The 22,565-nt window shown below is 45.0% G+C and overlaps 1 protein-coding gene across 1 annotated transcript in view; it reads right to left on the bottom strand.

Annotated features, from left to right (window-relative positions):
• adgrb1a (adhesion G protein-coupled receptor B1a) overlaps positions 1-21,312 on the bottom strand; it is an 846,604-nt gene extending 825,292 nt beyond the window's left edge. The window contains exon 1 of the mRNA XM_038808775.1: positions 20,556-21,312. The gene's annotated coding sequence lies outside the window, so the exon portion shown is untranslated. The remainder of the gene's footprint in view (positions 1-20,555) is intronic.
• Between the last annotated feature and the right edge of the window lie 1,253 nt (positions 21,313-22,565).

Genomic DNA, 22,565 nt, shown 5'->3' with positions numbered 1-22,565 from the left:
AATGTTACTTTGTGCTTTCCTGTGATCAGCAAAGATCTCTAAATTCTTCCAGGAACTCATCAGAATCCTCCCACAGATTTTGCCTGATAAGTAAGTGAAAAGCACCTCAATGGTAAAGTGAATGGCCTTGTTGGTAGCCTCAAAACAGGGCCCTTCTTGCTTCCCAATGCTTGTGGTTTCAGCTGTGAATAAAGAAGGATACGTGCACATTCCTTGCCAATGTTGGTATCCTGGTATGGCATCAACCCTTTGTCACCAATGACATTATAATCGCACACATTCAATGATTTTGGGTGTCAGAGGCACCCCTCTAAGCCCAACCTCCAGTCAACTCATGTCATGTGGGCTGTGTGGTAAGAGGCTATTAATTCTGATTAATTCTGCTTACCTAAATGAATTTTGTGCCCTCAAAACTTTTCACCTTCCACTATTAAGTTACTTTGGACAAGTGAAAGAGTTTCTCACTGCCAGCCCTTGACATTTTTAAATCATATCCCAGGTACAACCTCTGTAGTGATAACTAACGCTTCGCAACTTATTTGACGATCCAGAAATAATGATGACTACATGAGTTGCCAGGAGTCATGACGTTGCCAATATTTTTTCTGGAAATGACTGTTAAAAGTAAATTAATCTTCTGGGGACAAATGACAGCAGATATGAGAAATGACAACATGATTAAAATATTTTAGATGGGGTGCCAACTTCATAAGAACTAGGAGCAGGAGTAGGCCATCTGGCCCCTCGAGCCTGCTCCGCCATTCAATAAGATCATGGCTTATCTTTTTGTGGACTCAGCTCCACTTACCTACCCACTCACCATAACCCTTAATTCCTTTACTGTCCAAAAATCTATTTATCTTTGCCTTAAATTCAACTTCATTCACATAGCACAGACAATTACTGGATGATAACGTAGAGGATTTGATGGAGTGGTTCAGGAGAATTGGACTGTAACTTCTTCAGAGTGGCAATCCAAAGACTCTTTCTTGCCCAACCTTCCTCACTCAGGATGGGTGATGTGGGAGCAGCAAAGGGTGTCCCCAGCAACATTGTTGTGAAGTAACTAGAGGGGAGGGAGGGTAAAAGTCTGGGAAGTGGAGGGGGGGACCAAGACCAGTCCTAGAAGGAAACGGGGTCAGTCTGGGTGGTGGTGATGGTGGGAGTGGGGAGGGAGGCAGACATTTGAGGAGGAGAAGGGGGGGATGTCAGTGAAGAAGTGGTGTTGTCAGTTGGGAGGGTGGAGGGTCAGTCCAGGAAGGGGGTGATGTCAGTCTGTGAAGGGAGGCATCCATCCGGGAGGGGAAGGGGTTCAGTCTGAAGTTGGCCAGGGGCAGTGGTGTTGGGAGGGTCAGAAAGGGGGTGGAGGTATGGACCTGAGGGGGAGCGGGACCTGGTTAAGTTTTGGGGGGGGGGGTGGGGGGGGGAGAGGCTATGAGTCTGCTGGGGGGAGTCCTGTGTGAGACTGAGTCTGGGTGTTTTAAAATAGCTATTCTAGGGTTAGAAGTCATTTTTTCCCTCTATTTCTTTCAGAGTAATTATCAGGTTAAAACTGACACAGAACCATTCGAAGGTAACAATTTAAATCGCTTCTGTGGAATGGTCCCCAGGTTAGCGCAACTGTCCAGAGGAAGTTAGCACGTCTGGGCAATTGCTGGGTAAACCCCTACCTGGGAACTTCCTGGAGCAGTGCTTTTCAAACATTTTTTTCCTGGGACCCATTTTTACCAACCCGCAAACCTTCGGGACCCACGCCGGCTGACCTTCGGGACCCACGCCGGCTGACCTTTGTGACCCATGCTGGCCGACCTTTGCGACCCACGCTGGCCAAACTTCGCGGCCCACGCCAGCCGACCTTTGCGACCCACCATTTTGTCCTACCTTGTTTGCTGCTGTCAAAATGGAGGAATCGCAATTGCGCCCAAAGCACGTGATGTTGACGTTCAGGGGGGCGTGACATGTTCTTGTGACTCCCTTCAAGTAGGAAGATTATATAGAATTTTTTTTTAAATCTTCTGTGTCTCCGATTGCACAAATGCGCAGCAACAGTCCCTGCAGCCAGCTTTTAATAATGCCGGCTGCGAACGGCCTTCAAAATGGCTGCGACCATATTTAAAATAATGCGACCGCACTGTGCAGGCGTGCCCTCTCATCGGTGCGCACCAATTGTGTTCATATGGTTGTGGCCAATTTGAAGGCCGTTCACAGTCGGCAATGTTAAAAGCCAGCTGCTGCGGCTGTTGCCCGCGAATTTGCGCAATTGGGTGTGCTGCGACGGGCGGCTCCGCGACCCTTCCGATACCCGCCCACAACTCACCCACAGGTCGCGACCCCGACTTTGAAAATGCCTGTCCTAGAGGGATTCCCCAGACTATTTTTGGGGTTCCCGTTAAATGTGATGCTGGGGAACCAGAAGCCATGGGCCAATGTATGTACTGGAAGGAGGATCCATAAGCAGAAGCCAGCAGATTTAATGTAATCGAGAAGAATCCATTTCAGACAGGTTGATGCTCAGGCTGAAAAATTGCCTATGGTTGGAGACTCCATCGCCAGTCGCGGAATTCCCAACGCGGCGGAGAATCTAGCGTCGGGGAGAAATTGGGATCGCCGCCAGGCATCGTGTCCGATGCTCCAGCCACCCGCTGGTGATGGGATCAAGGTTTGTGCCCTGGAAAGTGCTTGCCAATCAACCCCCTTCACGCTGGAGTCCTTTTGAAGTGATCAGCTGGAAATTGACAGCACTTGGCTTTCTTTGAAGTGGTTGATGCTTATAAGCATTGTAGTTAGAGCATTTTACTCCGTGAAGGAAGATGAATGAAGCAAGGCTGACAGCTGTGTGTGTGGAAACTCTCAATCACAGCCTTCTAGTTGGAATTAATGAATGGCTTACAGCTCTCAGGTCTGAGGGTTTTAAAAACAGCTGCCTGGTTTCTCTTTGCACGAATTGACACATGGTGCTTTCCGATCTGTTACAACATTGGGGCTGGTTTAGCACAGTGGGCTAAACAGCTGGCTTGTAAAGCAGAACAATGCCAACAGTGCGGGTTCAATTCCTGTACCAGCCTCCCCAAACAAGTGCCAGAATGTGGCGACTCGGGGCTTTTCACAGTAACTTCATTGAAGCCTACTTGTGACAATAAGCAATTATTATTAACATCATTTTTTTCACTGACTCTGTCTGCTCTCTAGCTGCGTTTTCTGGAGGATTTCCTGACTGGCACTGCTTTTCTGGCAGGCTGCCTGACAGGGATCTCTTTTCAGAGGGTCTCTTCAGAGGAGGTTGATGTGTTAGGCAGGTTGGTTCGATGTGGACTGCGCTTGATGCAGGGAAGTTAGAAACAGACGTCTAACACTGGAGAAGATCCAACACTGTTTTATTCAACTATAGAACTGCTATACACATTCAGCTATGGGTCGACACTATACTGATCTGACTGGTGACGTAGTAGTAGCCTGACCAGACTTACTAGCAACCGCATGGTGTTTGCACTTGCTAGTTCATGGACTCTGACTGTCAGTAGCTGGGTCCTGAGAGAGCGGGAAACCTAGTGCCCTTTGGCTTTATAGTGGTAGAGTCCTGTCTGGTGATTGGCTGAACTGTGTTGTATGCTTACTGGTCATCCTATGTGTCAATCACTGCCTGTCTGCATCTCATTATATAAATGAGTGGATATTATGACATCCCCCTCTTTTATTTTTAGCTAAATAAATACTGAGGTATGTATACGTATATATATATATATGCCTGACATTATACAAACGGTGCTTGAACAAACGTATATACATGGGAAGGTGTCGATAGTGCAGATACATGGCAAACAAAGCAATATTTACAACGGTTAAATCGATGAATTCAGTCACAAAATTTACAAAAGTTCAGTCTACAGATTCAGTCTTTGTGGTGGGCGACGAATTCTTGTCGATCGCCGCAGAGGTGGATCAGGAGCCGCCTGCATGTGGATAGGTGGGATCGCTGCCATCGCGGTGGTCGCGTGGGCCGGCAGGATCGCTGGCAGATCGGTGGAGCAGGTCTGCAAAGGGCTGCGTTGTGGCCAAGATTGCCACACTGGAGGCATCGGAGTCCTTTTGCCGGACATTGCCGCTTTAAGTGGGTGGAGCCACAATTCGGATACGTCATGACTCTGACATCAGCGCGTTCCGTGTGCCATTGCGCATGCGCAGTGCGGTCGGTCGATGTACGCACCTGCGCAGTCAGGTTGTCGGTCTCGTCGTCCACTCGGTCGTGGCGCGCATGTGCATGGATCTGGGAAAAGCGCGCAAAACGGCCACTCTCCTCGATGCTCAGGCCCTGCATCTGTGCAATGGCCTGCACCCTTTCTGCCTCGTGGGAGGCCAGCTTTGCAGTTTCTGCCACCCTGATGTGGGAGTAACAATTCTTGGCATGCTCATGGGCAACGCACATCTCAATAGCGACAGAGAGGGTCAACTGTTTGATTTTAAGGAGCTGCTGCCGAAGGGAGTTGGAATGGACCCCGAAAACGATCTGATCCTGGATCATGGAGCCATTGAGTCATAGTTACATGACTGTGCTAGGATGCCGAGATGGGTCAAGACGGAGTGAAAAGGTTCATCCTTACCCTGAAGCCTCTGCTGGAAGATGTACCGTTCAAAGCCTTCATTCACCTCAATGTCGCAGTGGCAGTCGAACTTCAGCAGGACTGTTGTGAATTTTGTTTTGTCTTCGCCGTCGGCGACCGTAAGTGAGTTGTAGATATGGATAGCGTGATCCCCCGCAGTGGAGAGAAATAGCGCGATCTTCCTGGCATCCGATGCTGCCTCGAGGTCAGTGGCCTCGATGGACAAGAGGAATTTTTGCTTGAAGATTTTCCAGTTAGCGCCGAGGTTGCCAGAAATGCGGAGTTACGGAGGAGGCTGGATGTTATCCATTTCGCTGGATGGCTGCTTGTTGGTCAATGCTGATTCACTCGAGGTAGGTCCGTCAAGATCAGGATCACACTGGTACCATGATGTGTCAGGAAGGTTGGTTCGATGTGGACTGCGCTCGATGCAGGGAAGTTAGAAACAGACGTCTAACACTGGAGAAGATCCAACACTGTTTTATTCAGCTTTTGAACTACTACACATATTCAGCTGTGGGTCGACACTATACTGATCTGACTGGAGATCTTGTAGTAACCTGACCAGACTTACCATCTACCGCATGGTTTTTGCACTTGCTTGCTTGTGGACTCTGACTGTCTTAGTAGCTGGGTCCCGAGAGAGCGGGAAACCTAATGCCCTCTGGCTTTTTAGTGGTAGTGTCCTGTCTGGTGATTGGCTGTACTGTGTTGTATGCTTACTGGTCATCCTGTGTGTCAATCACTGCCTGTCTGCATCTCATTATATATATGAATGGATATTATGACAGAGGTCTCCTTATTTAGGGGGCTCTGTGGGGCGAGGCGAGTCGGCTCACTCCCGTACGTGTGGGACAGGGGGGGAACACAGAAACTCCAGTGGGGTGGGGGCCTGAATTGCGATGCAGGGGGATGGCCAGCTGCGGAACCTCACTATCGGGCCGCCCGCTCAAAATGGCACTTCGATAGTGGGATTCCCTCGCAATCCTCGCCATGCAAATTTATGCATGGCGAGGGATTTGGAATTGCTTCCTTATGTGCGTTAATCAGTTGCAATTCAGCTCTGGTGGGAGAACATGGGGTGGGTTTCTCTGTCCCACTGCTGCTGGTTTCTGGTTGAGCACGCCGTCGGGATTCTCCATTTCACCAGTTGGTCAATGGGGCTTCCCATTGCGTGCAGCCCCACGCTGTCGGAGAATCCCGACGGCGGAGAATTCAGCCCACAGTCTCCCAAATGGAGAATCTTGCCCGTCGTTGACTAGTAATTAAGACATGCTTCTTCCCTTTGAATGAAAATCTTAACATGTTAGAGTCCGAGTAGGTTACACAGTCCCTTGAGCTTGCTCCATCATTACATAAGATCATGATTGATCTACCCCACTTTCTTGCCCTGTGCCTTTATCCTTTCATTCACTCAGTGGTGAAAGATCGATCAACCTCAGCCTTAAACTTACCAATTCAAGTGAATATCCAAGCCCTCTGGGGAAGAGAAGTTGAAAGATTCACAATACTAAGTGAAGAAATTTCTACTCATCACAGTTCTAAATGATCCACACCTTTTCCTAACCCTTCTTTTATCCTTAATAACAGTGAGTGCTTATATCCTCATCATTATGTCCATAATATAATTCAGTGCAGGTATTAAAATCACCGTGCAGGAGCTAAGATCCTTGCTTGGAAAGCAAGTGCCCGGGCTGTCATGAATGCCTTCGCGTTTCACAATGGCGTGAACAGGGCCCGGGCGTGACCTATTCTGGTCCCCACAGGTTCCGCGTCAACCCGCGCATGCACAGTTGGGTCAGCTCAATCCTGCGCATACGCAGTTGGGCCGCGCCATCCTGTGCAGGCACGGGGAACTTCTTACGCGCGCCGGCCCCAACGCAATATTGTGTGGGTGTTCAGGGACCGGCCGTAGCGGAATGGAGGCCCGGAGGTAGGGGGGAGGGGGGGGGTGAGGCCGGCCCGCCGATTGGTAGGCCCTGACCATGGGCCAGACCCCCCCCCCCCATGAAGGAGCCCCCCCTCACAACTGGCCGCCCCCCCGAGCGTTCCTGCAGAGTTCCCGCCGGCAGTGACCAGGGGTGGACGGCACCGGCGGGACCCTGTCGTGTCGGGGCGGCCGCTCGGCCCATCCGGGCCGGGAATCGCCGCTCGTCGTTTGCAGCAATTATCCGAGTGACCCGGCGCGATTCACGCACCGCTAGTTTCTGGGGGGGGGGTGGGAGAATCGCATGCAGGGGCTGGGGCGGCGTGTCACAATACGCACGGCGCCCCGGCAATTCTCCCACGTGGCATGGGGGGGGAGAATACCGCCCATTAAGTGACAGCGCCAACTCAGCCCTTCTCCCATTTCCAATAGGGCCAGCAGACCCATCTCTCATTGCCAGCACGAGAGACCAAAGGAGCTGTAGCTGATGCCTAACGTTACTCATGTTAATCTGGAGGTCAGAGGGATATAAAGTGCACAGTTAAAAGAAAAGATATCATTCAGCCAAGTTGGCTTCATTATTGAACATCCATGCAGATTTGCAAAGAATAAAGAAACAAGAGTGACAGAGGAGAATTTAAATTTCCCGGTGAACCATACCTTTGTGTGACTCAGTGAAGGTGAAAAATAAGAACGAAAGGAAGCACTCACAATGCCAAGGTTATGATATAGTTTATATCAGCCATAAAATATGCTGTTCAAGGACTGTTGCAAGGAAGCAGAATCTCTTAATTATTTCACTTTTATTACAGCAGAGTTCAAACTTTTCCAGAGTGCACATCAATGTTAACAGAGTGGTAGATAGGTAGGCACTCATCCACATGAATTGATCCCATACCAGAAATTCTTTAAATCATATTTCTGGTCAACTTTTGCAACCTATTGAATGAACAAACAATATTTCTTCCGTTACATTTTTGACAAAAACTTTATAAAATTGTGGATTCTACGTGAAGGGTCGAACCTCACAGTGACGAACACAAATTTACCTCTTTTTTGCATTTTGCAAATTATGGTTGAATAGCCCATATCTTGTAGAAGTTAGCTTTATCTGATTTATTTGTTTTTATTAAATTGAACTACCGTTATTTATGATGTGGAGATCTGCTGGCGTTGGACTGGGGTGAGCACAGTAAGAAGTCTTAAAACACCAGGTTAAAGTCCAACAGGTTTGTTTCGAATCACTAGCTTTCGGAGCACAGCTCCTTCCTCACGTAAATGACGAGGTGGGTTCCAGAAACAAACCACCTGCAGGAAAGGATGTCCCGAACCATGGTACATTGGCGAGACCATGCAGACGCTGCGACAACGGATGAACGGACATCGCGCGACAATCACCAGGCAGGAATGTTCCCTTCCAGTCGGGGAACACTTCAGCAGTCAACGGCATGCAGCCTCTGATCTTCGGGTAAGCGTTCTCCAAGGCGGCCTTCAGGACGGGCGACAACGCAGAATCGCCGAGCAGAAACTTACAGCCAAGTTCCGCACACATGTGTATGGCCTGAACCGGGACCTTGGATTCATGTTGCATTACATTCACCCCCCACCATCTGGCCTGGGCTTGCAAAATCCTACCAACTGTCCTGGCTTAAGACAATTACACGTCTTTAACCTGCGATCATCCCTCTCTCCAGTTGCTCCATCTGGACCTGTAAAGACTTCATTACCTGCAAAGACTCGCATTTAAAGTATCGTCTTGCATCACTGACTTTGTCTATATATATATTTCTGGAACCCACCTTTTCATTCACCTGAGGAAGGAGCTGTGCTCTGAAAGCTAATGTTTTGAAACAAACCTGTTGGACTTTAACCTGGCATTGTAAGACTTCTTACTGTTCGCACCTTTATTTAGTAATAGCAATAGCCTAATAAATCGTGATTTACCTTCAATTATCGTCCATTATAATTTTACAACTTGCTAAGTTGCATGAATAATGCACCCTTTGAAAATCTAATGAACGTTTTGAGAAGAAACAGAACAATAGCATCCTTCACCCATTGGTATCTCTGTTAATATAAGAACTGAAACATTTTATTTCAAAGGGAATTGGGTACAAACATCGGGAACTCTTGCTAAAACTATACGGCTGGAATACTGTGAACAGTTTTGGTCCTGTTTTAACCATCATGGAGGTCACGGGGGATGGGTGATCAGGTTCCCCATGACCTCAGCTGAGTATGAGCTTCCCCATTAATGGTGTGGGGCTTTCCCTTAACAAGGAAAGTCTGTCTAGTATAAAACCCCAAGCCTCAGTGACGGTCAGGGCAGGAGAACCCTTCGGGGAGTGGAACTGAGTAATTGTGTCTTTCAATAAATCTTTGTTTATGCATCTTAACCATCGTTTCCTTGTGGTCACTCTGCTCAGATCTAACAGGCCCCATATCTAAAGTATACTGGCATTGGAGGCAGTCCAGAGAAGGTTGACTTGGTTGATCCTGGGTAGGAAGGGATTTTCTTTTGAAGGGAGGTTGAGTAGTCGGGCCTGCAGTTATAGGAGTTTAGAAGAATGAGAGGTGACCTTATTGAGACACACAGGATTCTCAGGGGGGTTTACAGGGGAAATACTGAGAGGATGTTTCTTCTTGTGGGGGAGTCTAGGACCAGAGGGCATGATCTCAGAGTAAGGAGTTGCCCATCTAAGACAGAGATGAAGATAAATTTCTTCTCTGAGAGGTTAATGAATCTTTGGAATCTTTTACTGCAGAGAGCTGTAGAGGTTGGGCCGTTAAGTATATTCAAGACTGAGATAGGCAGATTTTTGATCAGCAAGGGACTCAAGGGTTATGGGGATAAAGAAGGAAGTGGGAGTAGATGATTATCACATCAGATCAGTCATGGTCTCATTGAATGGCGTAGCAGACTCAATGGGCCTACTTCTGCTCCCATGTCTTATGGTCTTAACAGCTGTCACAATTGGAATAGGATTGGGTGGGTGGATGGAGGGCAGTTGTGGAGCACATTCAACTAATTTGCTGAGGAAACGAAGGAGCTGGCAAGATATAATGGACCTTCAAATTCCAGGTCAATATCAAGGTCTAGGAGGAGGTCTTTTGAAAGGTCAACAACCTTTAAGGTGGGATTTTTCAGCCCGCACACCACAGTGTGTTTTCCAGCAGCAGAGGTGGCTCGCCTTTGCCTGTCGGTGGGAACGTCCGGTCTCGCCGATATCTACAGCATTTTGCGTGGCTCACCCGTCTACAGTCCGGGGAGGGTGGATGACCCTTCAGCAGAACCGGCCGCTGGCGGGAAGGACTGTAAAATTCCATCCGAAGTGTCTCCTAAAATGTACACACAGGACTTATTCAGCTGTAATATTTATAATTATGAATCAAAATGTAGCATTGGGGTAGTTGGCAGGTTGGGTGACAGATGGCCGGCAAGGGTAGAAATTACCCAAATGTCTCTCTAAATATGGGACAAAATGTTTTTAATTGCTTTACTATAATGCAAGAGTCAGTACAATTCATCAATGAGTTATATACTGTCATGTGCCACTGAACAAACTGGCTCTGCTGACATCGAGTAACGATGTTGTTTTGCTGTACAACAAGTACCCTTGCAAAGTATGCAATTAATAATCAAATCTGAAAATGTCTGGACATACTCAACTGACTTTGGTTTTATGAAAGCTTTTTTCCCCTCAAAGGCAAAGAAACAATCAGAAAATAAATACTACATGACACACAGGACATTTAAGGTGTGGCATTGAAAGAGATTAGCCATTATGACAGGTCAATGTCGTAGCAAACAGATGTGGTGTTGAGCACCATGCATGAGTGTTGAGATGCATCCATCTTCTGCACCCTTGACTCCATTCCCACTAAACTACTGACCACCCAACTTTTCTTCCTGGTCCCCAGAATGTCAGATGTTGTAAAGATTTTTCTCTTCTTGGGAACTGATGTTTTCCCTTTAAAATCTTCCATCATTTCACACCTCTTCAAACAGCAAAAGGGTACATTATTTATTTACAAGACGTGGGTACCGGTGGCGAGGCTAGCATTTATTATCCATCCATAATTAACTTTGAGAAGGTGATAATAAGGTGCCTTCTTGAACCTCTGCAGTCCCTGTGATGGAGGTACCCCCACAATGCTGTTCGGGAGAGTGTTTCAGGATTTTGACCCAGCTACAATGAAGGAATGGCAATGTATTTCCAAGTCAGGATGGTGAGTGGCTTGGAGGGAACTTTCAAGTGGTGGTGTTCCCACGTATCTGCTGCCCTTGTCCTTCTAGATGATAGCAGTCATGGGTTTGGAAGCTGCTTCCTGAGGAGGCCCGTTGAGTGCCTGTAGTGCATCTTGTAAATGGTACACACAGCTGCTACTGAGCGTCGGTGTTGGAGACAGTGAATGTTTCTTTGCGGGAGGGTTGCCAATCAAGCGGGCTGCTTGGTCCTGGATGGTGTCAAGCTTGTTATGGAGGTGTTATTAGGGATAACGCATCCAGAATTTTACCCACCTTTGCTCCTGTCTCAGTCCACCTACTAAAACATTTTTCTACATCATTTCAAAATGACTACTCCAATGTTCTCCTTGCATGTTCGATAATCTGTAAGCATCTGCTCAAAGTTTCTGTCCGGCTAGTCAGTATTAATCATTCAGCCCCATCACCTGCCCAATTTCAGTAATCTCCACCATCCCTATAACCATGAAACCCCTTCCCTCTACCCTTCAACTCCTCCGACTGTGGCCTCTCGTGTATCTGTTCCCTTCACAACAGAATTACCAGTCATGTCTTCCAACCTTTAGATCGTATGCTCTGAATGTATTTCCTTAAATCCTTGGACCTGTCTAACTTCTCCTCCTTTAAGGCCCTGCTCGAAACCCACAAATAACCCAAACTTTAAATTACCCTCCTTATATTTTGGCCATTTTAATCAAATTATGGCTCTGAAAGTTTTCTCTGTTGATGTTGTTCTACACCTCATTCCAGCATTGTATAGTCAACTCTTGCAGCCTCAGCACATTAGATAAACACCATTCTATCAATAGCTTTGGAAGTTCACCTCAATTCATTACTGAATGAGCCTCCATTCTTCTGCATTGAAGATTAACATCCCAACTGAAAGTCCAAGCCTGGATGTGTTTTCTAATTTTAATTTGCCATCCAGAGCTGTTCCATGGAATACTAATTTTGTAGAAATATTTGCAATGTTTTTCTACCACAGATCTAAATTTAGTCACTAAGTTTGGAGCAACATTTATTTTTAAGCATAAACCTTCCAACTGTTTAGTTTAGTTTAGATATTCAAATATTCATTCATATAGCACCCAGGCAGAGGGCTTTGGGCTAAACATCCAGAAGATATGGCAGCCTGCTCCCCCCATGCAACATGCCCCCCCCCCCAAAAAAAATAAACATCAAGATCCATGGTGAACCATTGGATAATGTTGACCAAGTCTCATACTTTGGAAGCTTCCTCTTAGTGAGGGCAGACATCGACGATGAAACTCAACATTGCTTCCAGTATATCAGTGCAGGCTTTGGCTTCCTCAAAAAAGTGTTTTTGATGAAAAAAAACTTCAAATCCATCACCATTCTTATGGTCTATGGGGCTGCAGTGCCACTTGCCCTCCTGTATCCATCAGAGACATGGACAACATAGAGCAGCCACCAAAACCCCTTGAAAAATATCACCAGTGATGACTCCGCAAAGTCCTTCAAATTCAATGGCAGGATGGATGCTCTAATATCAGTGTTCACTCTCAGACCACCAGCCCCAGTATAGAGGCACTGGTTATGGTTAACCAGCTACTGTGGGCAGACCTGTACGTTCGCATGCCTGAGACAGGACACCCAAACCAAGCTCTTTACTCTAATCTTCGTCACGGCAAGTGATTACCAGGGGGGGCAGAGGGAACACAGGATCAAAACCTCCCTGAAAAAAGTAACATGCCCAAGGGAAGTGCAAAGGTACAAACCATTTCAAACAGCAGGCCAATATCCAAGCATTCCACCCACTGCCTGATCACACACTACCTGTGGCAGAGTGGGAGGATCCAGAATTGGACCTTCCAGTCACCTCAGGACCCGCAACCCTACAGTGGGGTATGAGGAAAATGACAGGTGGAGAGAGATGTGGGAGGAAAAAGGAGAGAGGACATGGGAGGAAGAGGGAGAGAGGAGGAGTAGATGATCCAGAGAGATTGCAGTGAATGTGAATTAATCAAGTCTAAATATTTAAATGTTCACCCCTAAAATAAAATCAAATTATAGCTTATGTTGCGATCTTACCTTGGTTTAATTTAAGTAAATTAATTGATAGCAACTGCAGTACCATTTTAGCCCAAGTTAAAATGCATCATCAGTCTGAATTCTTCCATCTTTTTCACATGTAGGATTAAAAATTAATATCCTACAATTATTCAATGTCCTCTATAATCAACTTGTTTTTACAGGAAAAACTCAACCAGGGGCAACTGGTGGGCAAACCACTGACAGACACGACAGGTTTCTTAGCCTGATTCCACAAAAGACCTACAAAAAGTCATTGATCATTTGGAGTACGTAGCACAGTGGGTCGGCCTTCAAATTAACATTCAAAGGTTAATGCTAATTTGTATTGAGCACCATCAACAGCTAATGCTGAAAACAAATCTACACATTAATATTTGTGATGTGGAGATGCCGGCGTTGGACTCGGGTGAGCACAGTAAGAAGTCTTACAACACCAGGTTAAAGTCCAACAGGTTTGTTTCAAACACTAGCTTTCGGAGCACTGCTCCTTCCTCAGGTGACCTGAGGAAGAACAAACCTGTTGGACATTAACCTGGTGTTGCAAGACTTCTTACTGTGATCAATATTTATAGCAACTGAGTGAGCTGGAGAACAACTCTGAATTCAAATACCTGATTTCCTACCATCTTTGAAAACATTGATCCCAGTGAAGAATTGTCAAAATCATTTCTCAGCGATAAGTGCAGCATTCGTAACTTCTTGTGAGCTGTAGAAGGAGAATTTTCTATGACTCGGGGTAAATGTGGGGATTTAAAGGATGTTCCTTTTTGAAATTTTATCACTGGGAATTTCCACCAGTTCTCCCGCTCTGCTGAAATAACGTTGGCAGAAAGCTGGTCTGTAAACGGCCAAAGGAAAAGTCCTGGTCCATATTTTTTGAAGTTTACATTGAGGAACCTACTCAAAGTTATGACACCATCAAGAATATAAAGAGTTAGGAATGGGGGGGGGGGGGGGGGGGGGGAGAGAGAGAGAGAGAGAGAGAGAGAGAGAGAGAGAGAGAGAGAGAGAGGCAAGTTAAGAAGTAGTGGCAAATTGAAAAAGTATAGATGAAGGGGATGCATTTTTGGACATGACTACTCTCAGCCAAAATGGCACCGTTTGAGTCAGCAATACCCCTGTCATTCAGGGCAGGTGACCACACTGCCACGAGTGATTGGGATTGACGTCACATACATAACTTGTATTATGTAACAATTCCCTACTCAGTGCACTTTTATCTATATATCTTCAGTAATTCAGCGCTCTTTTTGTAGATACTTGGGTATGCTTGTGTGTTCTATCAAACACAATGCTGCATCTAATAACAATAGGATCTTGAACACTCAAAGAATGTGCATGTGGCTGGTGCTGTTCAAGGAACTGGCACACTTCTAACTTTGATACGAATTGTAACAGTGTGCTTCTGCTGAAAAATGCTAGAGGAGAGAAAAGGTAATAACGTACATTAATGTCACACCATAGATCATAATGGTACAGCACAGAAGGAGCCCTTTGGTCCATCATGCTTGCTGCCAGCTCTTTGGTAAAGTTATCTCAGTATTACATTTTACCATTCTTTCCAAGTAGTTTGGTAAATTTTCCCCTTCAATTACTGATTCCATTTTCTTTTGAAGCGTTCAAGTCCAGCTTCTCTAATATGTCCATATAACTGTAGACCCACATCTCTGGTACCATTCCAGTAAATCTCCTTTGCTCCCACTCCAAGGTCTCAGCATTTCCTTCTTGATGGATTATACCCAGAATTGGACAGTATCGTCCATCTAAAGCCTACAAATTGCTTTATAAAGGTTTAGTATAGCTTCCTTTCTTTTTGTATCATGCTTGTATTAGTAATTCCAAGGATAATGTACGTATTACTAAACAGTTTTCTCACCTATTTGGCTATCTTCAAGGACTTCTGTTTGCACAAGCCAGTTTAATCTGTCCTTGCCCCCTTTAAAATTATAGCATTTAGTTTGCATCTCCTCACTCTTCTCTCCAAAATAAATCACTGTACATTTTGTTTTGCATTAATTTCATCTACCTTGTATCTGCCTGCTTCACCAGTTTGTCTAATTCCCTGAAGTCCATTACTTTAGTCCTCACTATTCACTTCAGTTCCATGCTTTATGTTATCTGTTAATTTTGAAATTATGCCCTGCATCCCAAGTCTAGATCATTAATATGTATTAAAGACCAGTCGTCCACAACACTGCACATAGCCTTCCAAGTCCGGAAGACAATTAATTTACCAGCAAGTTTACGACCAAGAGTTGTCTTGTCTTAAATGGTTTTGGCGTGGTGGGAACTTTGTGGCTGCATAGAGCCACAACACCTTTCCTAAGAATAATTGGCTAATGCCTCCATCAGTCATTCATGTCAACCACTCTGTTGCAAATAACTATGACTACACATAACTTGTGTGCAACTCTCTGCAATCAGTGAAATTTACTGGAGAAATATCAATTTGTCTTATGTAGCTATCCTCGACACTGCTTCAATTGGACAAAATTGCCTTAAATTCAGTCGAATTATGTATAATCTAACTGCAAGCAACTTGTTAAATCCTTCCCTGTTCTGTATTTTTTTGAAAATTCTTGTCCTACAACATTGCAGATTTTGTTTTAAGCTGCATATTTTGATCAAACTGAAAACACCCCTGGTCTAATGTATTGGCCCAGGACTCCTCTTGATGTTCTGTGGCATAGCCCGTGATATAATTTTAATGGACTTGACGTCTGAAATTCTGGGACATAGAGTATGAGAGTAAACTTGCTCAGAATATAAAAAAACAGACAGTAAACATTTTTACAAATATATAAAACAAAAAAGAGTGGCTAAGGTAAATATTGGTCCTTTAGAGGATGAGAAGGGAGGTTTAATAACAGGAGATGAGGAAATGGCTCAGGAACTGAACAGGTTTTTTGGGTCGGTCGTCACAGTGGAAGACACAAATAACATGCCAGTGACTGATAGAAATGAGGCTATGACAGGTGAGGACCTTGAGAGGATTGTTATCACTAAGGAGGTAGTGATGGGCAAGCTAATGGGGCTAAAGGTAGACAAGTCTCCTGGCCCTGATGGAATGCATCCCAGAGTGCTAAAAGAGATGGCTAGGGAAATTGCAGATGCACTACTGATGATTTACCAAAATTCACTAGACTCTGGGGAGGTACCGGTGGATTGGAAATGAGCAAACGTGACACCACTGTTTAAAAAAGGAGATAGGCAGAGAGCAGGAAATTATAGGCCAGTGAGCTTAACTTCGGTAGTAGGGAAGATGCTGGAATCTATCATCAAGGAAGAAATAACGAGGCATCTGGACAGAAATTGTCCCATTGGGCAGGCGCAGCATGGGTTCATAAAGGGCAGGTCATGCCTAACTAATTTAGTGGAATTTTTTGAGGACATTACCAGTGCAGTAGATAACAGGGAGCCAATGGATGTGGTATATCTGGATTTCCAGAAAGCCTTTGACAAGGTGTCACACAAAAGGTTGCTGCATAAGATAAAGATGCATGGCATTAAGGGTAAAGTAGTAGCATGGATAGAGGATTGGTTAATTAATAGAAAGCAAAGAGTGGGGATTAATGGGTGTTTCTCTGGTTGGCAATCAGTAGCTAGTGGTGTCCCTCAGGGATCAGTGTTGGGCCCACAATTGTTCACAATTTACATAGATGATTTGGAGTTGGGGACCAAGGGCAATGTGTCCAAGTTTGCAGATGACACTAAGATGAGTGGTAAAGCAAAAAGTGCAGAGGATACTGGAAGTTTGCAGAGGGATTTGGATAGGTTAAGTGAATGGGCTAGGGTCTGGAAGATGGAATACAATGTTGACAAATGTGAGGTTATCCATTTTGGTAGGAATAACAGCAAAAGGGATTATTATTTAAACAATAAAATATTAAAGCATGCTGCTGTGCAGAGAGACCTGGGCGTGCTAGTGCATGAGTCACAGAAAGTTGGTTTACAGGTGCAACAGGTGATTAAGAAGGCAAATGGAATTTTGTTCTTCATTGCTAGAGGTATAGAGTTTAAGACTAGGGAGGTTATGCTGCAATTGTATAAGGTGTTAGTGAGGCCACACCTGGAGTATTGTGTTCAGTTTTGGTCTCCTTACTTGAGAAAGGAAGTACTGGCACTGGAGGGTGTGCAGAGGAGATTCACTAGGTTAATCCCAGAGCTGAAGGGGTTGGATTACGAGGAGAGGTTGAGTAGACTGGGACTGTACTCGTTGGAATTTAGAAGGATGAGGGGGGGATCTTATAGAAACATTTAAAATTATGAAGGGAATAGATAGGATAGATGTGGGCAGGTTGTTTCCACTGGCGGGTGAAAGCAGAACTAGGGGGCGTAGCCTCAAAATAAGGGGAAGTAGATTTAGGACTGAGTTTAGGAGGAACTTCTTCACCCAAAGGGTTGTGAATCTATGGAATTCCTTGCCCAGTGAAGCAGTTGAGGCTCCTTCATTAAATGTTTTTAAGGTAAAGATAGATAGTTTTTTGAAGAATAAAGGGATTAAGGGTTATGGTGTTTGGGCCATGATCTCATTGAATAGCGGAGCAGGCTCGAGGGGCCAGATGGCCTACTCCTGCTCCTAGTTCTTATGTTCTTATTATGTTCTCGATTGCGCTTGGTGGAGACATTCAGAACCTTCTGGAAGAAAGGCTGGTCAGAAGGCAAGCTCCATTTTGTCTCTCAGTTCTGTTCAGACCTCAAGAACAGCCAAGAGTTGGGTGAGGCATTCTCTCCCTATCAGGTCTGTGAAGGTTTAAATCTCAGATTGAAGTTTTGGGGAGCTGAAACAGACCTTCCTCTCTGCAGTCAGTTTAGCCTGTGGAAGTGAATCTTAATCTGTAAAAACAACATACAAGTGGTCGACATGAGGAGTGGCAGGCAACGTTCATTTAAAATCTAAGTTAGAGAATGCAAAAATTGTCTCAGTGAGACTGGGAGTCAACCTTTTGGAGGTCTGTCAGGACTGAGCTGACCTTGGGGGAATTCTCAGTGTGACGACTCCATTTATTAAAAGTGAAAATGACTATAACAGAGCATTCTACGGCCTGCAGGTTCTAGTTGAAGGCCACCATTAGAAGATCATTGACTACAAAGACCCATAACAGCCTCCCCGAACAGGCGCCGGAATGTGGCGACTAGCGGCTTTTCACAGTAACTTCATTTGAAGTCTACTCGTAACAATAAGCGATTTTCATTTTCATTTTCAAGACCGCTACCTCAGCAAAGAATGTCTCCCACCTTTTAATCCCTGTTATTTTCAATCCTTTCCCTACCCTCACTGTATGTCTGATTTGTGTGTGTGTAGACCATTGTTCCATTCTTAGCATTATATGTTCATCTTTTTCCTTGTTGGAATCAGTGCAGAAAGAAGCCCATTGAATCTACACTGAGCCTCCGAAAGAGCAAAAACTAGGTTCACTGCCCCACCCTATGCCTGTAACCCCATAACCTCACTTAACCTTTGGGCACTACGGGGAATTTAGCATCCACCTAACCCGTACATCTTTGGACTGTGGGAAGAAACAGGAGCACCCGGAGGAAACCCACGTAGACACAGGGGGAACACCACACAGTCATCGGAGGTTGGGATTGACCCTGGGTTCCTGTGCATGTGGAGTGTGCACATTCTCCCTGCATCTCACCCCCACAATCCAAACATGTGCAGTATAGGTGGATTGGCCACACAAAATTGCCCTTTAATTGGAAAAAAATTGGGAACTCTAAACGTAAAAAATAAATAGTTTTTAAAATGATTTACTTACATATCTGGTGCCTGCAACACATTGGAGCAGTCAAGGGTCTAAGGTCTCAGGAAAATATACAAATTATTAGTTTATTTATTTATGTCGGGACTCCGGGGCTGGAATTGACAGCGCCCTTGTGTGCTGTAACACAGCTTTTAGAGACGCTAATAGACTCTGAAGACAAGTTCTCAAACTTCCGAAAAACAATCAATTAAATGAATAAATCTTGACATGAAATGACATTAGCCTTTGAATTTCAAACTCATCACTTTGGCGTGTCGCAAGTAAACCTAAAGACACATTGCGTCATTATCAGGCACCATTTGAAGATGAAGCAGTTGTAAATAATTATGATTACGATTCTTTCATTTGACTCTTCAATATCTGTTCTTTTGGCCATACTTTGTTAAACCAGGAGCGCTGATGATGCAATCAGAGTTTTAAAAAAATAAAACAAATTGCATGGATGAATCTAGTTTGCTAGCACCTGAAAAGTGGAAACATAAGAATAGTTTGAATATAAATCTTTCATCAGGCCGCATTAAGAGATTGACTTGGAAACTGATAGTAAGGCAGAGCTGAATTAACATACACAATTGATGCTTAATCATTCCATGGTTCCTAATAGCATTACCACGAATAACAATTCACTTCTGTAATAACCCGAGTAGTTCCTTCTGAGCTTCTAACGCACCCTCATTATTCATACAAAAAAAAGGGAAGCACAAAGTAAAATGTTCTTAATGTTAATTATAATTCTTTGAAACTGATGTTCAGAAGGTGACGGATAGCAATGCTCCTTCTATTAACATTAATCAATGTTTGGGACTAATTAAGGATGGGCAGTGTTTGCTGAAGGACAGGAGACTGGATCAAGTCCTTCAATCAAGTCTGTCCTCCTTTATTATTTTGACTCATGATATTGTTTTTGGAAGAATATTCAAAGAAGTATCCTACAGTTCTTCAAAGTTTCCCAATCAAAACAGACAGTCCGGCGTGTAAATTAATAATGGTTGACATCTCATGGAGCTGAGAATTGAAGAGCCACTCAACCATTACATACTGTACATGTCATAAGGACATAAGAACTAGGAGCAGGAGTAGGTCATCTGGCCCTTCGAGCCTGCTCCGCCTTTCAAAGGGATCATGGGATCTTTTGTTGACTCAGCTCCACTTTAAAGTTGGATTGCTATCAGTTGATTATTGTTATTAGGTCCAATATTTTCATAATTTTATAAATATACATTCACTGTTGGGTTCACACCAAACATGAACCTGGATTTTCACTTCCGAGGCTGGTGCGCAGCATCGGGACCTACATGAATAACAGGCGAGAAAAGGGGGGCTTGTAAGAGTTTGTGCTGTGAGTAGGAAGCAGATGGAAGTGCTGTTGAAATGAAATGAAAATTGCTTACTGTCACAAGTAGGCTTCAAATGAAGTTACTGTGACAAGCCCATGGTCGCCACATTCCGGCACCTGTTCGGGAAGGCTGTTACAGGAATTGAACCGTGCTGCTGGCCTGCTTTCAAAGCCAGCAATTTTAGCCCTGTGCTAAACAGCCTCTTGGTGTTCAGGAGGAGCTGTTGTGTGTGTGTGTGTGTGTGTGGGGAGGGTATATTCTGCACACTTTTGGGATACCCACCAGGTACATTGCCTTGGAGCTCAGGAGTGAAGGCCTAATATTAAATGCTGGATGAAATATCTGTCTACTGGTGGAAAAAAACAATGTTGAACTATGAAAACTAACATGATAAAACTGTTTTCAAAAGTCAGGAAGCAAAACACAAGTGACAGAGGAAACACTATTGGCCAGAAGCACTCCTGCCAAGCTTATTTTGTGAATAATACGATAAAACACATTGACTGTTACTTTCCCTTTATTATACTTAATAAAGCGCAGCCAGGCGAGGGGATATTTATAATGTTCTCCTTTTTGGTTTCACATTACAGGGTAATTAGCATGTCCCGACACATCAATACTCACAGCAGTTGCTGGTTTTGGGTGTTGCTCCGTTCATTAAAATGCAGTTCGTGCACAATTAGAAAGCCGTGAATGACGCTCAGATGTAGATAGAGGAATTCAGACAAATAATTGCTGGTCTGACTGTTACTCGGTGGTCTAAACGTCAACGCTGGTAATATATCTGTGCAAAGCAGGAGGATGTTTATTTCCTTTCGGAGGCGGGGGACGACAACATTTGTGAAGTTCAAGGAAATCCAAGGAAAGCGTTGGGGAAAGTCAGCTAAGCCTCGATCGCCTGTAAGAGGCGCTGTGCAGTTTTGAACCAGCTATCCACACACACGATTTTGTGTAAACACACTTTGTTTAATAATGATGCTGCTGACCGATTATTGTGTTTGGACAGTGTGGCCCCTTGCCGTACTCTTAACCCGTGCGCATCAATTTGTCCAACGAATTAGCGAGCGCTGAGTCTGAAGGAAGTGTTGTGACTGAATGATAGGAAAGTCCCGCAGAGTTCCTGCTGCGTAAAGTCATCATTCCAGCCTGGGGGTCATGAGAAGCAAATGCATGTATGCTGCTAATTGCCAACCCAATCCGAAAATAAGGCTACTGCCTTTTTGTTGGGACAAAATAATAAACACATCGTTGACCCAATATTAGTTGCTCGCATTTCAATATATATGTTTGTTTAACATCAATCGGATTTGCACCTTCTGCGAAGTCCAAAACGAGACGTGGAGCAGGGGTGGTATTAGGAATCATTGAATTGTTACAGCGCACACGTCGGCTTTCTGCATCCGCTCTCCTAATCTCCCGAGTTAGTGCCATTCCCCTGCTTTTTCCTCTTGCTCCTGCACATCTAATGCCCCTCTCGAATGTCTCGACTGACCCTGCCTCGGCCACACCCACTTGTGTGAAAATGTCCCCAACCCATTTGCTTCTTTTGTACTTTAAATCTGTTCCCTCTTGTTCTTCATCCTTTTACAAGCGTGAAAAGTTTCTCCCTGTCACTCTGTCCAGCCCCCTCATGATTTTGAACATCTCCATCAAATCTCCTCTCGGCCTCCTTCTAAATTTTAAAAGAGCAACTTGTAACTCAATCCCAGTGAGCCAGAGAAGACACAGCCAGAGTGAGTTTGGGAATTTGAAGCTAGATGGGAATTTGAAGCTTTGGGGGGGGGGGGGGGGGGAGAGGAGGAGGTGCTTTTTAACCTTGGTAAGTGACTGGTAAATAGTTTTTCTTTTTTCTTTTTCTTTTCAATGGTATATTTATTTTTTTCTTCGTTTTTTTTTGAATTGTGGTTGTATAAGTTAACCGAAGGTTTAAGCCATGACAGGAGAACTCAGACCCGTGTCACACTCCTCGTGTGCGATGTGGGAGCTCAGGGACACGTCCACTGTCCCTGGTTCCTTCGTGTGCAAGAAGTGTGTCCAGTTGCACCTCCTGTTAGACCGCTTGACGGCTCTGGAGCTGCGGATGGACTCACTTTGGAGCATCCGCGATGCTGAGGACGTTTAGCGAGTTGGTCACACCGCAGGTGAAAGTTACTGAAGGAGACAGAAAATGGGTGACCAAAAGACAGAGCAAGAGGAGGAAGGCAGTGTAGGTGACCCCTGTGGTCATCTCCCTGTAAAACAGATATACCGCTTTGGATACTGTTGAGGGAGATGGCTCACCAGGGGAAGGCAGCAGCAGCCAGGTTCATGGCACCGTGGCTGGCTCTGCTGTGTAGCAGGGCAGGAAGAAGAATGGCAGGGCTATAGTGATAGGGGACTCAATCATAAGGGGAGTAGACAGATGGTTCTGCGGACTCCAGGATGGTATGTTGCCTTCCTGGTGCAAGGGTCTCAGATGTCTCGGAGTGGCTGCAGGACAATCTGGGTGGGGGAGGGTGAACAGCCAGCTGTCGTGGTGTACATAGGTACCAACGATATAGGTAAAAAACGGGACGAGGTCCTACAAGTTGAATTCAGGGAGTTAAGAGTTAAACTAAAAAGCAGGACCTCAAAGGTAGTAATCTCAGGATTGCT

Source organism: Scyliorhinus canicula, chromosome 10 (assembly GCF_902713615.1).
Source record: "Scyliorhinus canicula chromosome 10, sScyCan1.1, whole genome shotgun sequence".
NCBI classification, from domain to species: domain Eukaryota; kingdom Metazoa; phylum Chordata; class Chondrichthyes; order Carcharhiniformes; family Scyliorhinidae; genus Scyliorhinus; species Scyliorhinus canicula.
Note: the sequence above shows the minus strand (reverse complement) of the source record. Positions and strands in the feature narration are given on the sequence as shown.